A 21,753-nucleotide genomic window follows, 5' to 3' on the forward strand; every position below is an offset into this window, starting at 1 on the left:
TGGTTCGTTGATGAATATTCAGTCTTCTTTCTGTACAATTATCAAATAATATTAAGAATATTGAAACAACTTATATCATGCAAACATTTAATAACTGAATGTATACATATGATTGTATCTGCATTTATTGATATTTTAGTACACCTTCTAGACCTGAAGGAAAACAAAAATACCTTAATACAATAAAATACTTTTACAGTGAGTATTTGGATAAGAATTCTTAAAAAACGTTATTTTGTACTACAATTGTCTGATAAATTTAACCCACCCACTTTTAATAAGTATAAAACCTTCACATTTTTGTTTGTTTTTGTTACAATTATACAATAAAACATAGTGTTGATTGAATATCAAATACACTTTAATAAACTATGTAACTTTTGGAATTTTGTACATAGACCTAGATAACCATGTTAGAGCAAAATGCAAAAAAATGGCACTTTTTCTTTGATTTTTTTAAACATTGTTTTGTAGAAAAATCTAAAAACATGACTAACAATGTAGTTAACCTGAATTTAATTTTTTTTCTAATATATTTCACAATTTTATATGTAAATACGCATACCTTGTGCAAAAAATTACAGGAGAAGAATTTCATAAGACATGTTGTCTTTCATTCTAATCCTGTTTTTTAAGAATATTTGAATTGCATCTGTATATTGTGAATATAATGTTTATATGCAACTAACTATGGGTTAAACTACAAATACACTACAGATAATTATTTTTTAAAATTCAGCCATACGACCCTTGATTCAAAAAATAAAGGCCTGAAGATTTTTTTAAAAAGGACTATATTTCAATTTCTTTTGGGTTCATCTTACAATAGCATGTGAAATTCTACAATGTCATATCCATCTTAAAAGTCTTGAATGAGCGATATTATTTTTCATTATTTCGATTTCATTTAAGAAAAAATTTCCGAAAGTTTCAAGCGTACCAACAATGCACTGATTCCCTAACCTTATATTCGTAAATGACAATCATCGATTCGTTCATTTCATCATATTAAACATTAATCAAAGAAAAAGGCTTTAACGAAATTTCTTTAAAACACTTGTAACTGTTTAACCTTTAATTTTGCCGGATTGTATATTATAATAAAACCAAATTGGTTTTTTAAAAAAAAGAACAAGCCTCGCCCTTTCTAGCCCATATCAGCCTCGCCTGATAAAATTGATATCAAAAGACAGTAGCATGTTATTCTCTATATAAGATGTATATATATTCTGAGAAATAAAATATGTTTAAACTAAAAAATTACACTACAAAAGAGATATATCAGTTTTCATTAAAATTGGCAGCCATATTTGACGCCATCTTGGATTCTGAAGAAATATGCAAGAGAAATTGCCTGAAGATTTAAATTTTGAAAAGGGGAAACTAAATGCAAGCTTTGGTGGAAGTTTCAGGTCTGTACAAAAAATTGGAATGAATGAGCTATTATGTACATCAAATTCATATGGCGGCCATCTTGAAAATGGCGGCCATCTTGAATGAGCAGAGATATTTTTGGGCCCACTTCACTTTCGAAATCTACATGGTCTTAAGATAATTTCCTGAAAGTTTCATGCTTGTATCACAATTTGCACTATTTTGACAGCAGAGACCTTATTTCCCGCCCCACTAAATGACTGATTCATCCATTCGACATTTCATCCATTTGAAACATTAAGATTCAGAAAAGAAAAAAATTTAAACCAGAAATTATTGTAAATAAATGGTTTCCACATTAAAGAAATGTGTAAACAAACCCTTTTGAATGGTGTTATGTCGTTGAATCTGCTCATACGTTATAATAACAAACCAGCAACTTGGGCCTTTTTCCACAAGAAAAGCCCGAGTGTCATAAAAAGTGATAACGTTGCCTTGGTCACTTGAAACCTAAACAAAAATATCTAAATATGATAAAATGATTATTTGTTCCTATTTATGTGAATCTACAAAGTGTGTGTTAAAGAATGGTAACATGTAGGTTACCGTTTTTGTCTAATACTACAGAAAAAAAAACAATAACAATATGAATCAGTAAGATGTACGGAAAAGATGCATTGGAATACTCATGAAAACCAATTAAGAAGGTTAAACATAATGATTTTAATCGGAGGGACTTACATTTAAAACATCAAAGAACGATTTATATTGCAACCAGTACAGAAACGACAGAACAAAGGCATATTTATCGGTGCTTGCACTGGCCTGACCCTAATATAACGCTGTTGAAAACATCAGTTTTGATACCGATAAATGAAAATACGAGTATTGTATTTAACAAGGGATTTACATTGGTAATTATATGTTCCGTGTTATGTATAACTTCTACATATCATTCTAGGAGGTTGCCAGGACTGTTTTTTTTCTAACTTTTTTAAAATAATAAAAACGAATTTCTTAATTAACGAATGTATTCAATGACATGAACGGATAAATAATGATAGTTTAAACTGTATAATGAATAAACATTTACGATCATCCCTTTAACGAAAAAGTAAACTTATCGATTTTTTTTTTCTCCTGTAAGAAAACGTCTGCCAGTCATCCAAAAACGAAAAAAAAAATGGCTAAAAAATCACAAGAATGAGATATAAGGAAATTCATTTATTCAAATTTGTTTCGGATGTTGCGGATGTTACATGTGCATTCATTGATTGGCTTCCTTTTCCATTATAAATGCAAGAGAGTTATCAAATCTTAAATTTGCTTTTGTGTCTTGACGCAAAATAGTCTCAAAGTTCCACCTAAATGTATTAAAATTATTACAAACCTACATTACACAATAAACAATATCATATAAAAAGGCTGCACTTAATACATCCTATAACTTTGAAGCTATATTTTCTTACATACGAGAAATAAACCGAGTGCTCAAGCACTAACGAAAGTAACAAATATATAAATTTAATTTAAATGTTGAAGGCCTAAAAGTTACGCCGAATGATAGTATATGTTATTTCCCCAGGATCTAATTTAATAATTTAAAAGTAATGTTTTTCCTAAGAAAATAGATGTGCACTCAGATTCCATTACATTTAATGGACTGATTTTAGGTAGTTGCCGCTTAGTACATTGAAGTCAGATTAGACGCAATGTCGAAAATAACGATCAATATTTTATATATATAATACAATTATAAGGAAAACCCTAGTTTTATAAAACTTGCATACTTGAGTTGAAAACACGATATGTGGTTAACTTTGCTGTTGTATTAATTTTTATGCAATGAAAACTTAAGACATATACTTATTAAAGATCTTATTATTTCAAAGAATTCATAAAACAATATATTTAATAGATAATCAATAGAATATATAATGCCGGATCATTAAAGAAATGGCTAAATAACTACATGTCAGATCTGCTTTGAGGTGAATTTTGTATTTGATTTCGAAGACACAGTTACTCAAATAGGAATTATCAGATTTAAAATGATAAAGTGATAACAAAAGATATATATATTATCAATTATGGACAAAAAGGATGAATGTTAAAAAGCTATCCCTATAAGCGAAAAAAACGATATGAGTATGAGTGTTCTTATCAATGTATCATAAATGTGTTTTGTGAATTATCAGGTTCATATTCTTATTGTCATCAAAATAACATTAATGTAATGTAAAAAAATCTACCAATTGAATCTGTTAATATGTTAATATTTCTGATCGTACTGGTCAAATGAAAGTGTTTATTTTAAGAACAATTAATATAGGCTTTTTTATTTTGTCTAAATAGTTGCTGGTTTTTTGTATTGTGTTTGTTGTGTGTTTGGTTCATATCTTGTTATGAAATCGGAGTACAAATAAGATCATAAATTCGATCACCACACGATAATTTTAACCAACATTTAGATAATTAATGTAAGTAATTAGTAATGCTTTTCATGATGATAGCAATTAGACATAAAATTCATTGACTTTACAGAATTGACTTGTGTATAATTAGCATAGTCTACATATATTGTCATTTAAAAAAGAGCGACGAAGAATAATGTTGTCTCAAAATATTTGCGAAAAAAAATTCGACTGATTACACGTTAGAAGAAACACAGCCGATACGTTGAATTCGTTACCAATCTGGGAGAATAGTAAAACCAATATTCAGTAGAGGACTGACCGTGCGTTAGTCCATCATAGAGACACCGCTTCTTGTTCACAGTAAATATATAACCGCTAAACCTATCACTCGAATTTGACAGGGCGATAAAGCTAAGCTGGAAATATAATAAAATTGATCGACATTGTTCTATGGATTTAAATATTCTATGAGCAATTAAGGACTGGATTTATTTTCTAAATTTTATAGGAGAAAGGTAAATATCATCAATATTGATATTATCTATAAATATTTGAAAGCTAATAATATGATATATAATATGATATTTATTTATTTATTTATTTATTTATTTATTTAAATATTAAACGGATGCAGCAAACATACCAATATTGTAGCAATTATTAAAATGAAATAACTGTAGACAAATATAGAAAAAAAAAACATCGAAAGATTGTGAAAACATTCCGCTTGTTTATCATTTATTCGTTAAATTTTCTCTTGTTTGAGTGTGTGCTGTTTGTTTGTTTGTGTTTTTATTTTTTTTAAACCGTTTTAAACCGCCCTTAAGCTACCTAAATTTGAGAGACATAATTTCGGTCTCGAGATGTACAAGTATTATTTAGCTTAAAATAAGAGCAGCGTACATGTAAGTCCTTTCAGAAATCAAGCTTATATCAATTAGAAAGCCCGAACGCTGCGCTTAAAATAATGACATGTTATTTAGCTTAAAATATAGAAATCGACGGTAAGTAGCGGTGAAAATGATCTGTTAAAATATTTACTGCTCATTAATGAGTTTTTATCTGTTTGATGATGTTGTTTTCGCCTACATACATCATATCTAAGACTCTAGTAATCGGGCACATTTTGTGAATATTTGATTGAAGTAGTTTTACATTTCACTCTGCTACGATTAATTATGTATAATTTAATTTTACGGATAATTAAATTTGCAATAAAGTGCTGCCGTTATTGTCGACGCGGCTCTATGCCTTAATCTTGTTTAAATTAAATATTTTAGTATTACAGAAAAATAATCTCGGCTCCAGTTTTAAAGATGTAATAATAATAATAATAATAATTATAATAATAATAATAATAATAATAATAATAGTGCCTGCATTTCTACCACGGAAATAATAATAATAATATTATTATCATTATAATTATTATTATTATTATTTTTATTATTTCCGTTTTAGAAATGCAGGCACTGTTTTTTTTTTCAAAACCGATGATTTATGCATGATGCAATATGTAACGACGAAAAGGGAAATAGAATATTATTAGTTTCGTCTACAGCGTTAAAACGATATTTCCATTTATAGATTTTTATTAAATATAATGTCTTCAAGTAGATCTTAGAACGTATTGTACGTCTGCAAACATCAATAATTTTACACTCATCTAATCAGTCTTGTCTGTAGTAATCATTTTGATCTACCATCTTGATGCACCATTTTAGCGTTAATCTGAGTTCGCCAAATGTCATAATTATGAAAGGAAAACAAAAGTCATGCTTTTATAAGCGCTCCGTAACAAGATAAAGCTGTCTGTTTTAAGTATTTAAGGAGATCGTTTATAAGAAAAATAGGAAATATATGCAGCTGTACAGATGCATTTATTGCAGAGCCATATCTGAAGTTAGGTGTATTCTGTACATTTTTCTTCCAGCTGTAAAGCAGGCAAGACGCCATATCACTTGTAAAGAACTATTATGTTCAAATTACATATTTGAACGTACTAAGATTTGCTATACGGTCATTTCTGATGTGAAACGCGCATCTTTTGTAACAGGGGCTGTGGATTTACAGATGTAGTTTTGTATATTCTCTCACTCAAATCGGACACGATCAGTAGGAATTTCATCATAATGCTGTCGTAAACACAATGAAAGTAAGAGAAACACTTTTTCATTTCTACTTCTAATATACAATTTTAAACACTTTTTGAAATTTTACTTTTACAATCCACAAGCTTTTATTTTCTCTCTAACAACTTTTTACAACTAAATATATTTCACATCAAAATCCTTTTCATATCTCAACAAAATCCCTTTCCTTCGTACAATCCTTTTTAACACACACTAAACTTCTGTGACCATGCGGTCTCTATTTATACAATGCTATCATGAAAAGCACGTGAATATGTATGTGGCGGGAATTCAATGGCGGGAAAGTTATAAGGAGCAATGTAATATAATAAGACTTTGGCGCGAAAACCAAAGGAGCAATAAACGGAGTATCAACATACAATAAAGTTAAAAGGAGCATATTCAAAGAACAGCATTGAAATACAAAGTATTCATCAAATTATCACTATGTTAGCGACAAATGCAAGATTTTTCTGCAATAATATAACAGTATTTTACCTAAGTATTAGCATTGAATAATTTTAAAGTGTGTGACTTAAATTAAATATATAAAACCAACAAGCCATGCTTTCCCTTATAAGATATATACATCCGTTTGCAGCTGTCAGGAGACAACAAAATGATACTCAAGGTCCTTTATAAGAATTTGACAGATTGTTATACATATTAATCTCCTTGAAATAATGCAAAACAAATCGGAATCGGTTAGTATATTAACATGATCATGACACGAATTAGGAAGAATTTGTATGACGCAAATGAAACAACAATAACGTTCTTGTACATGTAACGAAGCAAGTTGTGAAAATGTTACGTATATTAAACACAAAAATGCATATATAAATGTTATCATTTTTACATACTCTTTGAGATAGTGCTTACGGAGAGAGTTTCTAAAAAAAAAACTTTATTTATTATTTGTCAATTATCATGTAAATGTAATGTTTATAAATAAAATATTGTTTATACTAAAAATAACGTTTTTAAAAATATGGTGTATCGTTAGAGAATGACAACTGGTTTACAAAGTCAGTCTTTACTTGATGTTTTTAAATGCACTTTTATCACGCTTATTATTTTTTGATGTCTTTGCATAATAAAATATTGTAATAAATTAAATGGCTTAGATAAATATAGTGAATTATTCTTAAAAACAGCGGATTGATTTGTTGTTTTTGTTGTGTTTTTTTTTATTGTACAAACTAATAACACTGATTGAATTTTCTTTCTTTCCAGCGGCATTATTCTCAGATTACAAATGTAAATAGATTTGTGATGCTGTAAATACAGAATCTAATCCTTTCCTGAAAAAAACCACTAAAATGATGACAACAGTTGTAATTGAAAATCAAGCAAACGAGAAAAGAAATTTAATTATATGTTAAAAACACTATTTAGTCAAAATAATGAAATTGAAGGAAAAACTATACTATATTATGCCAATGAATAAAAGAACGAAACGCGCCTTTTATTATGTTCTGCATTTAATCAAGATTTGTTAAGTAAGTAATAATGTCAATAAACCTAACTTCAACAAAAAGAGGATGTCAGGAACATCTGTCAAAACATTTGCCTCTTATTCATGTTTTCCTCCTTAATCCTATGTTTTCATCATTATCAATGCATATTATGATATCCAATATTCCCGTAATGTGTATACACTTAACGAAACTTATAAGTACTCCGACCAATTTTTTATTATATTGTGTTAGAATTACTATAACTACTCTAAGTCGATACTGTATAAACTTTAATCATAGTATCATCATTTTATAATAGTAAATGCATTTTACAATAACTTAACAGAAAATCAGTAACTGAGAACACCATTGTAAAAAAATCAAATACCTTCAAGTTTAGTATATATTTTGAAAACCGGAGTTTTCCTGCAAGTTTGAAATCGGAGTACTTATAAGTTTCGTTATGTGTATAATTAATTGTGAACAACAATTTTTTTTCCGACATTGTATTCGACACAATGTGAAGATCCTGTTTTAATTCTGCTTTTTTTTTCATATAATATATATAGAGAGATATTTGTTAAGTTTAGTGTATGAGCGAAAAAAATTTCATCGAGTTAGCTTCACGAGTGGCGCAGCCACGAATGAAATGTGAACTTTTGGTGTTCTCGAGGTGAAATATATTTTGATCTTACACTAAACTAAACAAATTTTCTTTTTATTATATGCAAACAAACGTTAAAAAGACATTTCTACCAAATACTAAATGAATAGCGCGCCAAAAAAATATACAACATGACGTCATTGACGACGTCACGCTATTAAGTTGGTTTCCAGTTCTGTGTACGCTGCTATTTCACTGAAACAATGTAAGGGGCTAAATTCAAAACAGTGAAATTATCAAATTGATAATTTAATTGTTTAAAACAGTGAAATTATCAGTTTTAATTCACTGATATATTTCTATTAACCATCGAAAGCATGTAATAAATATATTTTACTTTATTTGCAATGATATCACTTTCATATAAATGTTTTAAAACCCAAAAGGAACCAAACATGTTCGAACATTAGTGCACCATTTACCCGAGACTCTAGTGATCTTGAAAAGAAAATAATGCTATTTTCAATATGAAAATCTCGCCCGTTATAAGATGGCTTTACAAATTCCACTCAATAACTTGTAGTTGACAACCAGACGAGTATTTGCATGATCTGCAGCATAAATGTGATTTTTTAAAGTGGCAATATGTCCATCCAAGGCTACATAGTGAGTGAAAAGGTGAAAGTCAAAATAAGTTTACATCTTGTAATAATTCCTTTCAATATTATCAATTTCTTTCCAGGAACGATAAATAACTTACGCGTCCCAATGAACTTTCATTAACTATCCATAGGAATTTACCTATTACGTTCAATCTATAACAAAGAATTGGGCAGTCTTTTTATATTTAAAGCAGATTTATATTTCATCCTTAGCATTTTCCAAGAAAAACAACACTGTTTGTCAGTTACCATTGAAACTGTCAATCTTTTGAAATATATAGCAAGTTCAGCTCAACTTTACAACGTAAGAAAATGAGCATTGTGCAACTTTAATTGAAATTAATGTTGCTCTTTTTTCCAAGTGTCTCTCATATTGTGTCGCTTTTGAGGATCATCCATTTAAATGTTTGTTATAACGTTTTAACAAGTTGTCCACATGAAAAACACATCTTAGTTTATTGATATTGTGAAAAGAAATAGCTGATAACAAGTCTTTCAAAACCTTATTCAAAGCCAGCTATAAAAGATAAACATTATGATTTTTGTTTATTTATTTATTAATTTTTTTAATATCGAATTTATTATATGAGCCGTGTCATGACAAAACCAACAAAGTGCGTTTGCAACCAGCATGGATCCAGACGAGCCTGATCAGGATCCATGCTGTTCGCTATCGGTTTCTCTACTTGTTATAGAGTTTGTAAGCGAACAGCATGGATCCTGATCAGACTGCGCGGATGCGCAGGCTGGTCTGGATCCATGCTGGTCGCAAACGCATTATGTTGGTTTTGTCGTTGCGCGGCTCATATAATTCTTATATGATGAGCAAAGAATAGCATTACTGGTATACAGTAGAAGTACGCCGCGCTAACGTTCCTCAAATATAAATCTTTATTATCTTTTCCGTATATAAATAAAGGCAAAAACCATTAATTGAACTTGACAAGATGATGTAGATAAGCTTCTGGTAATAAAAACAAAAATAAACGGAAGCGATTAATTGATTTGTATGCCCTCGGAACAGATTTGCTAGGACGTAAATGTACAACAGTATAAAAGAATATATCTCATTCCTGCCATTTTCGTATCTTAATACAAGAGAGAAATATACTCGCTGAATTGATATTTTTGACACATTTTATGTTCCTTCAACACTATGATAAAGAGTATTGAACTGTACAATAATATTATTTACAATAATGCAAATACATTATTCAGTGAATCAGTAAACATGACGGTATCATGCTGAAAAAGTTTCAGTGGTGAGTGAAGAATTGGACTTTTGAATTAAACTTTCCAGAAAATTTTAACGCGCGTCATATATAAATCTTAATTTTTTTCACACTCAGTAGAATAAAACGGTAAAATAAGAGCCATCATTTTAAAATGATGATAGAAATAATCATCTTGAAATGAAATAAAACAAATGGGAATTTGTTAATGGATTTAAATGCTCTGGAAATCATTTAAATGTTCTTGAAGTGTTTATTCCCTGAAATTATTTAATATGGATGAACAGAATTTATGTTCTCGCCAGTATCTAATCTTAATGCTTTAAAGCAGTTGTTAGACAGGACAATGTGTTTTTGATGTGTTTTGAATGGCATTGTTCAGTCTTATCTGACTAGTGTTTGTTTTTATATTTTTTTTTGTCAAGATGAATTAAATATGATGCGTTACCGGTACGAGAACGAAAACATTTCCTAGATGTATTTTAAATTCAGAGTTTAAATACTAATAAAATTATTGGAATGTTTCGCAATTCAATTAAAAGTCGACAGAATAAGGCTCTCTCTTTTATTTAATTGATTACTTATGTAATATATATGTATAATATATTTTATTTTCCTTACTGTAAAATAAATCCGTTTCTATTATCATTTCTGCATATACAATAATCAAGATTCTTAAAAGTAATCAGCACACCCTTTGGACATTGAACGATTAATAAGTGTTGATTATGAAAGCAAACTTGATTGAAACTGACTTTTTTGAAGTGCAATGTAAAGGTTTCAATTGTAAGTAGCTTTGAAAATAAATAAATGACAAGTCTAGATGTACGACAGCGACAAGGTTATTTCTATCTTTTTATGTGGTATACCAATTTAGTAATATAGAATTAAGTCTAACAAGCAAAGATGCTCAATTCAAATGGTAACTGCTGTTGTAAATAACATTTTTATGTCGGGATTATAAATAAGTTGAAATAAGCATAATTTGAAATATCCAATCTTTCTATTTCTTTCTCTTTTTTTTTCTTTGAAATTTTATTTATAAGATATGTCTGTCGTTTTTGCATGAACAAGATTTTCTTCTCGTGGAACTTTTTTGAATTGAGGAAAACAATTTCTATATAGAAAACAGGTCTTGCAGGCAGGACTATTTTTTTTGTAATAGAAACTTCGTTGATTATGCCGGTTTTGTTCAAATCAAATAGTATCGCCAATATATACCTTTAAACAATGCAGCATACAACATGCAGTATATGAAATATAAAAATAAATTTATCTGAAGATAGCCTTTGACATTCTGATTCCATTTTCCCGTAAGCGTTAATCCAATGTTATGTAATTCAACAAAGACATATTTTAATTAATGGAATTACGGCAGATATTACATATAACATTCAGATAATGTCGTATTTGAAATGACTAACAGCCTCCAGTTACTGAATATTGCATTATTCAATGTTTATCTACATCGACTGTTGACGTTCAATTTTACTGTAAAACCCTCTGATAGCACTTAACTGATATAGATATTAAAATGTTTGTATCTTGAAACGTTTCAGACAGGAACGTGCATCTTGTAATGATATGATCTATACTTCACGTGTCAGTAATTGCCTAGTAAAACTATCAATAGCAAGTTGGTCGCCATTATTTATTTGTTTGTAACTGTTACGTCAATTCTTAGTAAAAGTAAAGTGTTAAATTTAACATATTATGACAATGTAATTAACAGTTTTGTATTTTCCAAAAGTTTTCGAAGAAGTATCTTTGTTTACAATATATACTTTATTTTTTAAAGATAATGAACAATAAAAACAGGATGAACACCATCGCTCTTTTGACACTGTATTATTTGACAGGGTTTATATAAGACTGATGTGTTATGAATATATTAACATAATAAAGACGTGTATAAGCAGCTCTTTGAACTTAAGTGATATTTTAACCGTATCAAGAGTGAGCAAAATGTTTATTTTTCAGAACGCGTCCCTCTATTTTATTTACGCAAACGCACTTTGTAACAAGTGTAATATCGCTGTATAAAAACAAGAAAAATGTAGCTATTTTCAATTTGAACGCCAGTAACTTTTTCAATTGATTGTAAATTATCAATGTACGGGAACATTATATATTAATGTCAATGTATATATTGAAACAATTATATACAATCAAACAATGTTATTGTCATTTGTTATTGACCTGTATCGTTGTTTCTGGCGATACATGTTTCTAGTTTTAAATAATTTATCATTATTTGTAGGGCAATTCCATGAACTATTTTTTATTAAATTATCTATAACGTCGTGTCTGTCTATGAAGATTATTGATTTCTTGGAAAAAGTAATTCAAGTTTCTTTCAAACAAGGAGAATTACGAGAAATTTTCAATTATTTCCAACCTTTTCTAATGGATTATATCGAATACCATTAAGAGTAAAGCACTCGTATAGGATTTAATGATTCCCCTTGTCATCAGCGGATGATTTACAGCGTAGTGAAGTCTTTATACAATCAAATCGTCTACTTGTCACATTTCGGATTATCTCTCTTATTTAGGTTTTGATAAATAGGATAGTTTGATTACTGGAAAAAATAGAGAAAATTGTTGGCAAACGAAATTGCGGTAAATACCTTGAATTATATTTTAGTTTAAAATCTATCAGCATTTCACGTTTAACATGAAAAGTATCAAAATATTATAAAGAGAAATTTTAAAGTATTGCTGACTTATTACTTTAAAATAAAATATTATATATGGAAAGTTTGTAAAACATATATGATATATCAATTAATAGACAAATTAATCTTAGAATGAAATTCATTAACAGTCACCGGTAATGTATTCATTATGTCTATTAATAGTTATATCATATATTAAAACAGTTAAGCTGTTCTGATATCAAGAGAGTAGTAAAATGGAAATTTTACACCTTAAAGATTCATTAACTTATTCCAATGGGTGGGTGGGTGGTTGAGTGAGTGGTTGCGTGAGTGAGTCAGTGAGTCAGCCAGTCAGTCAGTCAGTCATTCATTCAATGTAATTAATATATACATAACAATTATCTTGAACCTTAAATATTCATTTTAAATAGATTGCAGAAAAGACTTCACTATCAAAATGTATTATATAACATTTTCTGTATGAAACGGACGCTTTATATTTGTAATTACTGACCTTAGAACAATCGCAAGGAAAACACCAGGTCCGGAAATAATTTGGTATCAACAATGTTTACTTTAGATAACGGCATAAATAGAGTGTATTTCAATACATATAGACAAATTAAGATAGACAAGCACGCGCTTCTCTGTACGCTGCTGTTTCAATTAGGTCCTGTTAAATAGCTTAGAAATTCTATAATCTGAAAATTAACGGTATGTAGCTGTCATGATAAACTGTTAAAATATTCACTGCTAATTTATCTATCATTTTATCTCGGAATGTTTTATCCATTTCCTTCGTTATTTACGTATATAATAATATTAAAAAGTTCGAATAATAGATTGCATGTATGTAATAGAAAGAGCATCGAAACATGAGGTTATCTGGGAGGGCATAGCCTCTGAGTATAAATCAGAATGCCGAGTGTTTGGAAGTTCTGTAGAAAAAAATAAAAACACGTTCCCTGTTGTCACAAAATGAAACTCCAGTAAAAAGCAACCAATGAATGATCATATGAATATGATATGTCTATATGTCTATATCTATCCCTTTCTCTGCCGAAATAGACGTGTGCAAACACCGATTATTTCGCACTTCTTGACAAAAGTCATCAGTGGAATATAAAAGTTTCCTGTTTCATTTGTAAAACAGTCATCGCTGACAAAAAAAAAAAAAAAAAAAAAAAAAAAAAAAAAAAAAAAAAAAAAAAACAATCTTGTGAAAAACATGTTGTAATTACTTGCACTGTTTCAATCTCATGAATGATGAATATATTGACATAAACGTATATATGCTTATAAGTTCCTTGAAGAGCAGTGTCTGGTATAAAATGGTATTAAGTAGATTTCTAGTCTTCTTGTTGTTCATCAGATGTAAATCTGTTTGTGTGTTCTCAGTAAATAAATACAAACCAGAGTCATCAATCGAGACTGACAGGTTAATACAGATAATCTAAGGGAAATAAAACAAAACAAATCACGGTCGATTAATGGATTTATAAGGTCCGTAAATGATTTTGACTGTAGTTGCTGGAAATAAAAAGGAAAGAAAAAACAACAAATATAATGTTTAATGTTCTACTGCTTTTGGAGGAATAAAACCGTATTTCAAAAAATGGTGTCTTTTACCACCATAACCGTTGGTATTCAGACGCAATGATTATTTATTATTTAAAACTTAATTTATATTATGTTATGAATGTTGTCTTATCTCCCCAATACAATATCTTCTATTTTGAATAAATCAATCAAATTAATAATACACTTAGACGATGTTCTAATATATGAACTGCTCAAAGCTAAAGTACATATTTGAAAACGTTATTTTATATGCCAAAGCAATGACGAGAAAAAAAGAGAGAAGTGGAACAGAAATAGAAATCGTTTGAAACGTTTAATTAACTTTATTGCCATAACGTTTTTATTGCTCACACGACTCTGTAGACTCTGTATAACGAAGACGCAGTACAATAATATTCAAATTTATATTTTCTTTCTTTAATAGCTACCGTTACTTAGTACTTCTTTCGAACGAATTTACTTCCTGTTAATTTAGAAACATAAATATAACTGGGCTAAATGCATTCGGTTATGTGCAGGCTGCCAATGGAAGTTGATGTGATATTATGTCAGAATTAAACCAATTTCCCCGCGCAATGCAGATTTTATAACATGAGTGTCAGTTTATCTGAACAAGTTATCTTTGCGTAGATAACAACAATGATGCCTATGATAATATTGTTATGCTATTTCAATATTCAGATAAATTCAATAACTGATAACAAGCGCGTGACAATTACTGCTTTCAGTTAACATTTCAAAATAGTTTTTTTAACTTTAAATGTTTATTTACCGAGAACAAATGACCTTGCTATCCAGAAAGATTTACTGTATATTTTTCATCCACACCAAAAAGCTTATTTCTGAATACAAATGAATTTCCATAAATTAATCCTCCGGATGGTTTGTGTTTTGGTACACACTCAGAAGAAACATAAATGCAAACAGAAAGATATAGCGGGTTCAAAACTTTTGCTGCATAGAACTCGCCTTTTGTCTTTGTCTAAAAAAATTCGAAATTCGATACAAACAAAATGCTGTACAAAAGAAAAACTCTTCTTCCAGAAAAGACATTTTATCTTTAAGCTAAATGATAAAATACCGTTGGCTGAGTTGCACCATGTTGTCGTTATTCATATGTATTACAGAATCGGCATGAAACCCGGCAGACAATAATTTAACAGTCTACAGATTTTACATAATTTACACAATTACCCATATTGCAGACTTTATTGTCTGTAAATAAGTACAAAATAGATGAAGTTAATATAAAACACTCGTTAATGCAAAGCATAAAAGGTCTGAACGGCATCGGGCTTTTATTTCAATGATACATTTCTTACAAAATGTGTGCTACACGCTTTTGATACGCATTTAATATTGGACAATAGTATTCATTTTTACACAGAATGTTGCAATATTTTTTGTTTGATTTTACGCCTTTTTCGAACAGTATTTCAGTCATATATGCAGGTAGTTGGTAGTTTCCTAACCATCGTTCCTGGAGAGTTACACCAGTACTAGACTACCTTCCTCCGCGCTAAACTACCAAAGCATCTCCCGGGGATCGAACCCACGCCCGAGAGGTAACTGGATTAGAACATCGACTCTAACCCCTCGACCACGGAGGCGGTCGTTGTATGCAATATATAATGTATTACATAGGTAACATGTCATCTGTATTCGTAGATGGATATAACAATACCTCTGACACAACTGTTATATTTGGAAAACAAATGTAAAAAAATATCATAAAAGTTATCATCTTCCAAATTTATAACTTTCTGTGTATTATCAGAGAAATAATTAATATAAGAGTCAGCATATCATTTTAATATGATAAAGTGATAAACGTGAACGACTGACAGTAAAGAAAAAAAGTAAGTTGTTGAAAAGGGTAAATAAACTGAAATATGTACTAAACAAGAGACGAGTTTTTATTTTTTGTTAAACTAAGGGAGAGGATATGACCGTTGTTACGTGTATCTAAGTAATGCTTTACATGCATTTTTCGCAAGAAACGATGTTTTCAGTAATAATGATATATTGAAAATAAACTAAATCAAATTTGTGCTTATAGTTTTTTACTATTTGATAAAATTTGTCCTTATATCTGTTTAATAAACTTGCAAATGTATCTATATGTATAAATTTAAAATAACATGGAATTTTAGTTATTATTTCTTTATTTTCTATTTTATTTTTTATTTTTCCATTTTATTTACTTTTTATAATAATAATAATAATAATAATAATAATAATAATAATAATAATAATAATAATAATTATTATTATTATTATTATTATTATTATTATTACTATTATGCAATACAACATAATACAAATGTTAAAGTAAATCAAATTCAAAATCCTTAGTGCATTGCTGTATTAGAAGTGGAAACAACTTCCAGATTTATATTTATTAGTATCGCCTAGACTATAAAAAGAGATATAAACTAAGATAAGCTTTTTGAAACTGAGCTTGAAGATAATAGAAGTATTAATGGTCTTAAGGTCATGACCTTTGTTAATGGTAAGTTAATGGTTCATGGTTAAATTGATGATTTTAGAAATTATATAGTTTCCCCAGGACACAGATATGCACTCAACTGATCTGAAGATTAATGACGGGTTTATTTGATATAAGTAAGATAGTTGTAAATGTCATATATGACAAAACTATAACCATAGTAATATTTCTTTCTTCGATTAACCGAAATATTCCGATTCAGCATCATACATATAAATTAAAAAAATGATAGTATTTATTATCGCTGGATTACTGATATAACGTGTTGGAACACAAAGCAAGAAAAATTTCCTATTTCTAAGCTTATGTCTGATTTATTTTATATTAAATAAAATCAAGACTTCAAAGACTGAACGTAGTGAAAGTTTTAGAAAGGAAATAAGAGGTTTGCATCACTGTTAGACGACAGACTTACAAATAGACTTATGATTAAGACGAAAAAGTGAAGCACCGAGTAATGCATATTATAATTAATTATTTTGAAACTAATAGTAACATTCCCACGATACTTAAAATGTCCAAAGGAAATTTCCTTTCGAATCTTAATTTGTGTACTAGTCAGTAACATATACTCTCTTCCCACAAGTTTGTTTCTTTTTTCCTTATGGTACATATATCAGGCACATGAAACAAAATACGGCGATATAAGTGGCTTCTCCTGTTTAATTTGAAAGAGAAAATATATGAAAAGCTTATTTTCTTAAATAGTTGAGAGTAAAACATGTTTATATGCCCGTCACATGTCTAAATGCGCCAATTCCGAGCTTATCGAATAGTCAGTGCACATACAAACTCGCTTGCATGATTTCAGTCGTCAGGAAACTGTTTATCAGTCAAAATTCCGCCAAATTATTCCCCTTTTAATTGAACTCGAAGTAGGGGCCTTTTTAAAAAACTTGGTATTTCTAAATTCGATTTGTTATCAAGAAACGTACAATTTCCATAAATCTTTTATAATGTGCTTTCTTTCTATATATGGTTGCTATGGTAAACATATGAGTTTTGACGGTAATCAAGGGAATTTTCTGGACCGGATGCTAACTAGCTGTAATCACATGTACACAATACAATAAATCGGCATGTACACTGAGTGTAACAGTAGTCGTTTTGACGCAGCTTCGTAGCAACCATGTTTTAAAACGAGATGTGGCAAAGCGCATGCTCGCGCACTGACTTCCGCTCTATCGAAAGATTGCGTAGGTAGCACTCCACAGTAAATTTCAAGTTCCTGCCGTCAATGTCCTACAAGCAATACGTCTAATAATTCTGATACCAAACTACACAACCTGGAAAAAGAAAACACATTTTGTTGAGAGCATATATGACATAAGATTGCTAATCTACAAAGAAATTATCCCACCTGCAATAGGCAGGCAGTCAAAAAAAAGTTGCAATTCATTCCGTTGAAGCCCAAAATCTACAGTGGCCCGAGACCCAAAACAACACATTTCGTCCCTCTGGCAAAAAATATCTGCAAATATACAGGCTAAAGGAACACCGTCTCTGCTTTAGCAACTCCCTATACATGCAAAATATCACAAAGAAACTAGTCCTCAACCGTGTAGATTTTTTGCTACTGCTAAAATTTTGTACCCCCCTGTAAAATGACTTCTTTTTTACCGTGCATGCTGTTTAAAAGCAATGTTTACAAAAAATGGCGGCCTTGACACATATAATCAACAGAATGTGATTTCTGGCCATGTTTTCGAATTTACCAGTGATCATATTAGATGTCACAAAAACAAATTCCATGCTGAAAATGCATTTTCAAGACAACCAGTCAATTTAATCCAGAATATTCACTATATCCAAGAAATCCTCCCTGGCCATTCGAAGCTGTGGCTTACATTACTGTGGTGTGCTACCATATATGCATTTAGCGAAAGTCCGCAAGTGCAGCGGCTACCAGCTTCGTTACCAAACAAACAAAGAAAAAAGACAGAAGAGGCGGCCAGTTCGTTTTCAAATATTGCGGCGTCCATTCGGCAATTTTTCTTTAAATTCAAAATTTGTATTTGTATCAAACGGTACAGTGTACGATTTTTTAAAATATTTTCTTTTGTTTTTGTAGATAAGTGATCTGAAATATGTCTTAAAACACAAACATTTAAACGGTTTTTTAAATACGCGGTATTGTTAAGTGACACACCATTAAATGTGAAGTTATAAATTTGAAAATCACATACATAATAATTATAAAAATAAAGTGAAGTAAGTTTTACATCAAAAATAAAGAAAAAAAAAAACATGTGTTTCTGCTAGTAAGAATGAAGCGAGTAACAAATAAGACCGACACTTGTATAAGAGACACATCTTTTTGAAATCTTGTGAATTATATTGTCCTAGGGAAAGATAAGTCAGAATGTTTGTCTTTGATAAAGATTTCCCACGGATAAAGAAGTAATATTCGCCAATAGTACGCATTTAAGCGGCGAGTTCCACGTAAATTGATTACCTGCAGATATGGAATTAAATTCAAGCTGTAAAGCTAAATGATGTAAAGAAATAGGCATCTAGTATATAATATGACTTTAAATTCCAATCGAGAAAATCATCTAATCGAAGTTCGACACATGGAAGATGTATAAAAAAGCAGTTAAGAAAGGGTATTTTCCATTTTAGAAGCATACGAACATTTTTTGACAGTTATCCTTAGATAATTATCAAAAAGCATACTGACAATTATTAAAAGTATTAGCATTCACATGGCTTTATATTTCACAGACACAATATTTCAGAACTGATAAATCAAATGGTCATGACTTTTGTAATTACTAGTATTATCCAGGTCAAAAAAAGAAAATAACTTATGACTAATGGATCTTTGTTAAATTTGTTAAGCATTTACATGTTTGACGTCATTACAATTTGTGTTACTTAGAATATAAAAGTCACATATTAATATTCATTGCTTAATCTATTAATATAATAAAAACATGTACACAGATGGTGGATCTGTATATATTTTTAAAATATCTGGTATATTTTTGCAAGCATGGTTCGCTACTTGTCAGTTATCGGTATGATTATACATGTAGCGAAGGTAACGCCTTAAAACAAAGAGCCATTACGATTCTAATTTAGTACATAATTTACTCGAAATTAAAGCTTGAACACTAGTACTCGTTGGTAAAATCGGTCAAAAGTTATAAGAATATTATACAGTTATTTGATGATAGGAAAAGTGCATAGCCAGAAAAGACGAGCAATTACAACAGAAATAAAACAACTATTATGTTGATAAAACATGTAATTAGCTCTTTTTAATAACATCTAATATGTGGGGCGTCCGTAGCCGAGTGATTAAGGTTGACTTTAAACCCACTTCTCTGACACCGCTGCGAATTATTTTATGTGAAGACGCAGCTCAGAAAGCTTTGAAAACATTTAAAACAATAATAAAAACCTTAATTGTGTTCACCTATTTTTTTCTTAAAAAAACAAAACACTTTCTTATAGTATTCTTAATTGATCCCCCCCCCCCTCCTGAACATAAAGATGAACTTGTAAGAAGAAAATTGCCTTATGTCCGTTGAATGACCTGTATATTCTTGCGGTAATAATTGCATGTCTAATTGTACAAACCATATTTATTAATATAATGATTATATTGCAAATCTTATAAAGCTATGGCGTTACTATTCTTGATGTGGCATGAGTGTGAATGTATGATGAAGAATAGTTGTAAAAAGATTTTTAAGAACGCGATGCCTTTCATAATATTGTATGTTCTAAAAAAGACAAACACTTTTTTGTTTTCAAATGCTTAGGAAAGTACATTTAAGTTTTAAAAGACTTTAAAACAGGTAGCACCTACATATGAGCCGTGTCACGACAAAACCAACATAATGGGTTTGCGACCAGCATGGATCCAGACCAGCCTGCGCATCCGCGCAGTCTCATCAGGATCCATGCTGTTCGCTTACCAACTCTATTACAAGTAGAGAAACTGATAGCGAACAGCATGGATCCTGATCAGACTGCGCGGATGCGCAGGCTGGTCTGGATCCATGCTGGTCGCAAACCCATTATGTTGATTTTGTCGTGACGCGGCTCATATATATCCATATTATTTATATTGTTTTACACAATAATGATATTATATACACATCGTGTGCTACATGAAAGAGCACAATTAACAAATATGTGTAAACACAATGAACAACATTAAGCATTTTCATCACTACATGTATACATGTACTTGTATCACTATTTCATTTTACACTTTTAGTTTAGTTTAATAAAATTAATTCTAATTATATCAAATGGATGCATTCATAATTTTTACACATTTCTATAAACAATTTCAAATGAGAATTGTTGTGTTGGAAATACATAAAAATAATGCAGATCATATTTTAAAACTTCTTAAAGATTGTAAGAATTTCTAGGACAAACTTAGTATTTATGAAATTGGGTTTGTGTTTATGTCATTGAAAAGATAAAACTATTTAATGATCTCAGGTTATTTAAAGAAAAGAGGGGTATAAAAGTGAACACTCGAATAATCACCGTGGACCATCTATTGATGACTGTTGAAGTGCATTCTTACAATCCAAGCGAAACTCATGAGTCTAAAAGATAAAAGTCATATAAAAGCCATAATAAATACACATTTTGCCATGTCGATTGTTTTCATTTTATATTTTACTGCTACTCTACTTTACAAGAATAAAAGAAAATAACCTACGTGACTTAAACATATCATTTAAATTATTCTCCGGGAATAATCAGTTATAATTAATTGATTAAAGAATGGGACAGTCCTTTTATGCTTTGGGCAGTTTGGAATTCTGTATTTGAATGATCAATTTTTGTCAGATCAAATTATAATAATCTACTTAAAAATTTAACTTAACACGAAACTATAAGAACAATGTCACTTAACATCTGTTACATGTTCTATCATGTTAATTGACCGCGCAAAAACAGTGATTTGCTTCTAAGCAATCTCAACATTCAATCATTAATTTTACTGAATATCTGTGTGTGTTTTTGTAGTTGTTTTTGTAAATGTTTGTTTGTTTCTTCATCATTATGCCTGTGAATGCATGCATGTTTATTTATCAAGATATAGCAGCTGAAGCTTGCAGGGACTTCAAACAATTTTATATCAAATTCA

At 29.9% G+C, this 21,753-nt stretch overlaps 1 protein-coding gene across 1 annotated transcript in view; it reads left to right on the plus strand.

The window, feature by feature from the left end:
* Positions 1-4,112: 4,112 nt before the first annotated feature.
* The window catches only part of LOC132717942 (galanin receptor type 1-like), a 36,256-nt gene continuing 18,615 nt past the window's right edge, over positions 4,113-21,753 (plus strand). Inside the window, exon 1 of the mRNA XM_060701538.1 lies at positions 4,113-4,306. The gene's annotated coding sequence lies outside the window, so the exon portion shown is untranslated. The remainder of the gene's footprint in view (positions 4,307-21,753) is intronic.

Source organism: Ruditapes philippinarum, unplaced genomic scaffold (assembly GCF_026571515.1).
Source record: "Ruditapes philippinarum isolate M1 unplaced genomic scaffold, ASM2657151v2 ctg553_1_1_1_1, whole genome shotgun sequence".
In the NCBI taxonomy this organism is placed as follows: Eukaryota; Metazoa; Mollusca; class Bivalvia; order Venerida; family Veneridae; genus Ruditapes; species Ruditapes philippinarum.